We start from the raw sequence: 8,929 nt of genomic DNA, 5'->3' as shown, positions 1-8,929 counted from the left end.
CCTGATTTGAAAAATGCCTTAGACATAAATTTTACAAACGAGGAAGCTAAGTTTCAGAAGGCTGTTCCTTGACGAACACCAACATAATTGATGACAACCATAAATAGCCTGTTCAATGGCATCACCATGTACACCATCCCACCCATCAATCAGAAGCAAGCATCTGCATTTTAAAATATGCTTATAATTGCTTATTATTCAAGTTGACTGTTGGAAAAGCACTCATAGTCCCATATACTGTGAGTAATTGAGTCTCAACTATATATTGTTAAGTGATTTGCATGATCTGGACCCTGAGGTCCTAGCCTGACATTTCCCTCTTTTCTCATTACTGGCTATTCACAGCATCCAAAGACATGACAGAGGCCCCAACTGTGATGCCCTGATCGCTGCCAGGCCCCAGGCATTGAAGCCACGCTTGCTGCCATTCTCTTTGGCTAAGTTAGACACATGCTAAAATGGATACAAGGATCCCAAAGCAATTGCCTTGGAGGACACTTAAACGAAGGCAAGTGAGCACAAGGTGGACAAGGGAAAGCTTTCAAGAACCTTGAAATTGAATTTGGAGTCACTAATACAGCTGGGAAATGATAGCGCCGAATGTCTCAAGGTCACTTGCTACAGAGAAGGGGCCTTTATTTCAAAGAAATTGCCTTGTCTGCCAAGATAAAAAGGAGACATATACACAGCAAAGAAAAGGAACAGATGCTGCAGGGCGCTACCAGGGGAGAGGCTGCAAAACAAATCATCGGCGAGAAAGGAAGTGAGGAACGCCACACGTTTCTTCCATCATGGGGCAAGAGGAGCTCTTCCCTCTCACTCACAGGACAGAAAGTAGGCTGGCTCCATCCAAATGGCCGTTTAGGCCCAGTAGGGCCATTTGCACAAATGGGAAAAGCTAGAGAATATACGATGTTCTCCACTGTGCCAAATCAACGGCTATATTACACCTGCCGCAGCTGGGTCATAAAAGCTGAAGCACTCTGAAACTATTTTAGACCACAGGGTCCCCACAGTCACAAGGTCCCCCCAGAAACACCATTTCCTTGTACCTGTGGATCCGACATCCAGCGAATTTCAGGAGACGATATAAATAGACTAAAATCTCCCTCATTTCTGGAGGGGCTATAAAGACACGGCAGAACCAAGATTTTTCTCCTTTGCTTCCTTCTAGAACTTTTACAGTTTTAGATTTCACATGGAGTCTATGATCTGTTTTGAGTAAATTTTTTTAATATGAAATTTATTGTCAAATTGGTTTCCATACAACACCCAGGGCTCATCCCAACAGGTGCCCTCTTCAATGCCCGTCACCCACTTTCCCCTCTCCCCCACCCCTCATCAACCCTCAGTTTATTTCTCAGTTTTTAAGAGTCTCTTATGGTTTGCCTCTTTCCCTCTCTGTAACTTTTTTCCCCCTTCCCCTCCCCCATGGTCTTCTGTTAAGTTTCTCAGGATCCACATAAGAGTGAAACCATATGGTATCTGTCTTTCTCTGTATGACTTATTTCACTTAGCATAACACTCTCCAGTCCCATCCACGTTGCTTCAAAAGGCCATATTTCATTCTTTCTCATTGCCAAGTAGTATTCCTTTGTGTATATAAACCACAATTTCTTTATCCATTCATCAGGTTGATGGACATTTAAGCTCTTTCCATAATTTGGCTATTGTTGAGAGTGCTGCCATGAATATTGGGGTACAAGTGCCCCTATGCATCAGCACTCCTGTATCCCTTGGGTAAATTCCTAGCAGTGCTATTGCTGGGTCATAGGATAGATCTATTTTTAATTTTTTGAGGAACCTCCGCACTGTTTTCCAGAGCAGCTGCACCAGTTTGCTTTCCCACCACCAGTGCAAGGGGGTTCCCGTTTCTCCACATCCTCGCCAGCATCTATAGTCTCCTGATTTGTTCATTTTAGCCACTCTGACCGGCGTGAAGTGATATCTGAGTGTGGTTTTGACTTGTATTTCCCTGATGAAGAGCGATGTTGAGCATCTTTTCATGTGCCTGTTGGCCATCTGGATGTCTTCTTTGGAGAAGTGTCTATTCATGTCTACTGCCCATTTCTTTGCTGGATTATTTGTAAAAATATGGAAGCTTCACGAATCTGCATGTCATCCTTGCACAGGAGCCATGCTAATCTTCTCTGTATTGTTCCAATTTTAGTATATGTGCTGCCGAAGTGACCATGAGTAAATTTTTTATATATGGAGTAAGATACGGATCACGGTTTGTATTTGTACATGGGTATCCAATTGTTCTGACAGCGTCTGCTGAAAAAAACTATCCTTTCTGCACTGAATTACCTTTTCAACTTTGAAAAGGATCAATTAATCCATATATATGTGTGCCTATTTCTGGATTCTATTCCACTCCTCTGATATAACACCTTTCTCCTTTTGCTATTACTGCACTGGCTTGATTACTATAGCTCAGAGTAAGTCTTGAAATCAAGTAATGTAAGTTGTCTAACTTTACTCTTTTTCAAAATTGTTCTATTTTCGTTCCTTTGTATTACCATATGCATTTGAAAATTAGCTTATCAATTTCCTCAAAAAAAATTGTGCTGGGATTTTGGATTGGAATTCTATTGAATTCAATTCCAGTTCAAATGGAAATGCATTAGAATTAGCTTATCAATTTCCTCAAAAAAAATTGTGCTGGGATTTTGGATTGGAATTCTATTGAATTCAATTCCAGTTCAAATGGAAATGCGTTAGAATTAGCTTATCAATTTCCTCAAAAAAAATTCTGCCGGGATTTTGGATTGGAATTCTATTGAATTCAATTCCAGTTCAAATGGAAAACTACAGAGATTTTTCACTTAACCTCTTCATATATGTTTTTCTTCTTCCACACCAAACGACCTGGTTCCCTTGGACACTGAAGGTTATAGAAAGAGAACATTCCGTAATTATTCATTACCTTTATTCCACGTCACATACATGGTCTCTAAGTAATAATGTTCATACTATCACCACCAATATAATTATTGTTAACAATTAAAAGCTTTGCTTCTCTCTGTTCTCCTCCCATTTTTATAATGTACTATATCTACATTTTCTCAATATATACATACTCATCCCGTAATAAATGCTTTCCCTTAATTGATATTTTTCTTCTCCTTGAAAGCACACTTTCAATCCATTTATTCAATTTAGTTATACTTCGATTCTTCTGAAAGTGATTTTAAGCTGCTTGAAATAAAGAAAAAGACAGGAGTGCCTGGGTAGCACCAATGGTTAGGCATCTGAGCTCTTGATTTCGGCTAAAGTCATGATCTCGTGATTTGTGAGATTGAGCCCCGAGTAGAGTCGGGGTTCTGTATGCTGACAGCAGGGAGCCTGCTTGGAATTCTCTTTCTCCCCCCCTCTCTCTGCCCTCCCACACTCATGCTGTGCGCGTGCACATGCTCTCTCTCTCTCAAAATAAACAAATAAATAAAAAAAAGAGGAAAACACAGTTGTGAAAAAGAGGACACACATATGCTAACCATAGTGTAAATGTGTGTTGTAATTAATCACAATATTTGGGTCTATGCATCCTAACAGCCAAGATGAAGATGGAGACGTGATAGGTTACATAAATTGGTGGTTGTCTTTAGAAAATTTTTATTTTAGAGGCGCCTGGGTAGCTCAGCCAGTTGAGCATCCAACTTCAGCTCAGGTCATCATCTCACAGTTTGTGAGTTCGAGCCCCACATCGGGCTCTGTGCTGACAGCTCAGAGCCCGGAGCCTGCTTCGGATTCTGTGTCTCCCTCTCTCTCTACCCCTCCCCCCACCCCGAAAAAATAAATAAACATTAAAAATTTAAAAAAAAAGAAAAAAAAGAAAATTTGTATTTTATTTTGTTTTTATTCCCAAGACTCCATGCCAAAAATATTTTTCATATTGTATTAGTAGGAGACACATTTGAGGTGTATAATAACATTTTCAATGAGGGCTTCACGGAAATACAAACATGAAATTTATATGGAAAAAAGTTCAAAACATAATACTGAAGTGCAAGTCAGTAAGACTGAGTGATCTTCTAGGGAAAGATCTTTTTTATACTCTGTTTTTTAATACCTTCCTAGGTACCTAATGTAGCTCTCTCTATCTCTCCCTTTTCCCTTCTCTGTATCCCACTCTAACTTTATTATATGTATACATTATAATTATACAGAGAAGTATACATATATTTTTGTTTCATATTTATTTTTATTTTTATATTTATACAAATACATACATATAGTAACATATACATATATATATATATATATATATATATATATATATATAACTTCTTGGTTTTCTAATTAGGAAGAACTTCCCTGCTATCAATATTACACCCAGAACCTTAGCTGATTCCTTAAATCAAGAGAAGACATTTGAAAATTTTAATTAGCCACCTCTTTGAAACTGCCACAGGTGCTTTGCCACCATGTTTATGCTGCCTTAAAGCCAGCAAGACATCAACTTCAGGGGCAAAGTAGAGGGAGAAAACATTAGATGCAGATGCAATGATATGGAAAGAAGGAGTCAAAAAATGAAAAAGTATAAACTAGGCACGTGACTAGTGGGGTGGGCAGCAGGAGAAGGGTATCTAGTGAAATAGGGTCTCTGAGGGAACAGGCCAAGAAAGGAAGATCATTCGAGATCATGGGCAGGGCACTGTGAAATTCCAGCAGGATCTACAGAGAATGGGTGTGGCTTGGAGATGTCCGAATTTGTTAAGAGGATATCGTCTTAATGGACAGTAAGTGACCCGATTATTGGGAAAGATTATCTGAGTAGGAGTCGGGTTGAAGAGCCAAGATGAGAGTCTCCTGCATGCTCTCAGAGTTAAAATTCCATTTGTAAAAATTCTGTGACAAAAATCTTTTCCCTATTGAACTGTGCTTCCTGATAGGCTATATGAAATAGGATTTCATTGGCTTGAAGGAGATAGCTTGCTGATATTCAGCTAAATTCTTACTACCACTTGAGAGCAGGTGGGGTCTGTCAGAAATCTCGCACTTGTACAGCCTGGATGGTCCCACATTTTGATGCCAATTTCTCTATTTTTCTCTTGTTACTCTGTATTTTATTTTAGCCCTGTGTGGGCGTTCTGGCCTCTTCATTCCTCGAGGGCTACAATTGACTGGAAATACCCTCAACTGCATGGGGAGTTGAAAAGAACCCTTGATAGGTCTTTGGTCAATCACTTAAGAACATCTATTTCATCGGGGCACCTGGGTGGCTCAGTCGGTGAAGCGGCCGACTTCGGCTCAGGTCATGATCTCGCAGTCCATGAGTTCGAGTCCGGCGTCAGGCTCTGTGCTGACAGCTCAGAGCCTGGAGCCTGTTTCAGATTCTGTGTCTCCCTCTCTCTGACCCTCCCCCATTCATGCTCTGTCTCTCTCTGTCTCAAAAATAAATAAACGTTAAAAAAAATTAAAAAAAAAAAAAAGAACATCTATTTCGTTGAAGTCATTCCTGGAATTTTTTTTCTATATTACTTAAGTATTTTGTGCACCTTTTTGTTTCCCTCTCATGTAAGGACACACAGGTTAATATGAGAGAAGCATATCCATTTGACAAAGAAATCAAGCTTTTTAAGTAACAGCTGTGTATGGGTTAGTTGTAATATTAACAATGACTCCTTATGCTTTTTCCTTATGATGCTTAAGTAATATATTATTTGCATTCATAAATTATTGAAATTTTATATGAGTGATAAAATGTCCTCATTAAGAGAAAAAAATCTTACCCATGGGAAATTAAGGTTTTTCCTGAAAAGTGTAGAAAATATATTCCCTTGGGGTGCCTGAGTGGCTCAGTCAGTTGAGTAGCCAACTTTTGATTTCAGCTCAGGTCATGATCCCAGGGTCATGGGATCCAACCCCTTGTTGGGCTCTGTGCTGAGTGCAGAGCCTGCCTAAAGATCTCTCTCTCTCTCTCTCTCTCTTTCTCTGCCCCAGCTTGCATGCTCTCTCTCCAAAAGAAAAAATATATATATATATTCCCTTAGTAAAACCAGATAGAAAGCCTGTTGTATTGGACAGAACACTGAACTTAGGGCCATAAGCATGGGCTCAAACCTTAAGTCTATAACAAGTTGTATTTACAAGTTGTAGAATATTGGATGAGTCATTGAGTCACTCCGGGTCTTGATTTCTTTCTCCAGTTTTCAAGTACAGATAATAATAATTACCTCATGGGATTGTAGTCATGATCAAACGAAATAACATGTGAAAATCTTCTCGGTAAATGCTGAAATATTCTGCAACTGGAATCTGTCTTGGTGTGTGCTTATAATACTTTAGGTCTACTCTGTTTGCAAAAAAAAAAAAAAAAAATCCCCTTCAGACTATTCTGGTGAGAAACCTATCTCCCAAAACACCTATACACTCGGTCATTAGAAGTTGTCATTCTTCCCGTCTGGAGAGAATGCCTGGCTTGTGTGTGACCCCTCTGAGCCCTCCAGGGAGGAGGAACCCATGAGGTGTATGGACAGTGACACTGATCCCAGAGTCAGCAAAGTGTCTCCTCCATCCCATCCCATGATAGCTTCCAATTCCAAAGAACATCAAGCCAACTATTCTTTTCATTTTCAGGGCAAGATGTTGGCTGCTTTAAGATTATGGATGTTATTTATATGGTTGCGAGCAAAAATGATTATACACACTAATATATTTTCATCAGCTTTTGAAAGACACCCCTCTGTCTGCACCCTCCCCCTGACGTACACCCGCTGGTTATGTACTGAAACATGCCATTAAAGAATAAGGTTTTCTTTTTGCTGACAAACAAAATCAGATGCTAATCAATAGGAATTCAGTTGGCAGAGATGTCTTGCTCATCAGTGAAATTACATCTGGATCTTGTTGGTTGATGGTAGGAATCTCCTTTGATGGGAAAGTAAAATGGAAAAAAAAATGTCCTCAGTCACTTATCATAAGAAAATATAAACAACTACAACACTCAATCAATCAGGCAAAGAAACAAAAAAAAAAACCCATCCGTTGTTACGGTGTTACAAACCAGTTTTGTCACTCTGTGCCTCCTTCCCCTATTATTATGAGTAAATAATATATAATTTTTAAGTTTGCTTATTCAAAATTTAAATGCTCTTTCTAAGAGATTACTCTCAAAAACCGTTGGGGCGCAAACAGTTTAACAAAACTGTGTCAGAACTGACCCTTTCAGTCATATTAAATGGGGTTACTACCCTAGCTCTGTAGCTACTGTTTACCCTTTAAAGGAAACACACGAAACATGAGCATCTACTAACAATAAGTCTCCCCAAAGGGTCTCACTTAGGTAGACTGGCTTCACCCATCGGTGAAGATCCATCAGCCAAGTTGCAGATCTGCGTTGGAGGTGACACTTTTGCTATTAACCAGGCTTTTCGCAAATGAAAAGGAAGTTGCTTACCCCCTCTTCTCTCCAAGAAATACGGTGAAGACAATAGAGTAAGGTGAATAAAAACCACAACCTAAAAATACACGCACAGTGTGTAACGGGATGGCCATTGACCCGGATACAGTTTCTCTGTCAGAAAGATTTCTCATCTCACTATAAAGAGTTGTGATTCTTTTGGATGCATACCCAGCAGTGGTACTGCTGATTCACACGATAGCTCTATTTTTAATTTCTTGAGGGTCCTCCATATTGATTTCCACATTGGCTGCACCCATTTGCAATCCCACCTGCACAAGGATCCCTTTAATCCACATCGTCATGAACACTTGGTATCGCTTGCCTTTTTGATAATCGCCATCTCAAGAGGTGTGAGGTGGTATCTCATGGTGGTTTTGATGACGATGGATGTTGAGCACCTTTTTATGTACTTGTTGGCCATCTGTATGTCTTCTTTGGAAGAATGTTTCTTCAAGTTTTTACCCATTTATTAACTGTATTCTGTTTTGTTTTGCTTTTGCTTTCAATTGCTATGAGTTCCGTTTATATTTTGGAGATTAACCCCTTATCAGATATTGGGTCTACAAATATTTTCTCCCAATCCATAGGTTGTCTGTTCATTTTGTTAATGGTTTCCTTTGCTGAGGAGATTTTTCGTTTGACGTGGACATCATCTGAAAGAGGTATCTGTACTCTTCTGTTCATTGCTGTATTATTCACAATAGCCAGGGTATGGTAACAATGTAAGTGTCCACCAGTAAATGAACGGGGTCAAGGGGATGTGATGTGTGTGTAATGGAATATTATTTAGCCTCAAAAAAAGAAGAAAATCCTGTCATTTATGGCAATGTGGATGAACCTGGAGAACATTATGCTAAGTGAAATAAGCCAGATAGAGAAAGATAAATACTGCATGCTATGACTTAAATGTGGAATGTTTTTAAAAAATTGAATTCACAGATACAAAGACTAAAAAGTGTTTGGCAGGTGGGGGGTGAGGGAAATGGGGAGAGGCTGGTAAAAGGGCACAAACTTCCAGTTATAATATGAATAAAGTCTGAGGATCCAATGTATAACATTGGTGGCCATGGTTGCAATACCGTATTTTCTAATTGAATTCTGCTAAGAAAGTGGAATTTAAATTTCTCACCAAGAAAAAAAAAAAAGTAAATATGTGAGGTAGGTGATGGATGGGTCAATGTGTTAATTAACTTGATGGGGAGGACCTTTTCACAATGGATATGTATATCGCATCATCACATTGTACACCTCAAATATACTGTAGCTTTATTTGTTGATTACACTTCAATAAAGCTGAAAAAAAAAGAGTGTTTTGAGTTGGTCAAGCCTTTAAAATAGAATATTGAACCGTGTGGGCTCCTTCCTTTCTAGCCATAAAGTTCCCAAATGTTTTCACATATATCAATTTATCTTACCTTCATAGAAATCGTGAGAAGTACGACCACAACTTGAGTTGTGAATGATACTTGAGTATTACAAATAAGACTCGTGACTTTGTCAAGGTCAAGTACCTAATAGTTG

The 8,929-nt window shown here is 39.1% G+C and overlaps 1 non-coding gene across 1 annotated transcript; it reads right to left on the bottom strand.

Annotated features, from left to right (window-relative positions):
• Positions 1–2,087: 2,087 nt before the first annotated feature.
• On the bottom strand, positions 2,088–2,194 carry LOC125911951 (U6 spliceosomal RNA). The gene has a single exon (XR_007454530.1). It is a non-coding gene; the product is annotated as a U6 spliceosomal RNA (small nuclear RNA).
• Between the last annotated feature and the right edge of the window lie 6,735 nt (positions 2,195–8,929).

Source organism: Panthera uncia, assembly GCF_023721935.1.
Source record: "Panthera uncia isolate 11264 chromosome C1 unlocalized genomic scaffold, Puncia_PCG_1.0 HiC_scaffold_3, whole genome shotgun sequence".
Classification (NCBI taxonomy): Eukaryota; Metazoa; Chordata; class Mammalia; order Carnivora; family Felidae; genus Panthera; species Panthera uncia.
This window is presented reverse-complemented; position numbering and strand designations above follow the sequence as displayed.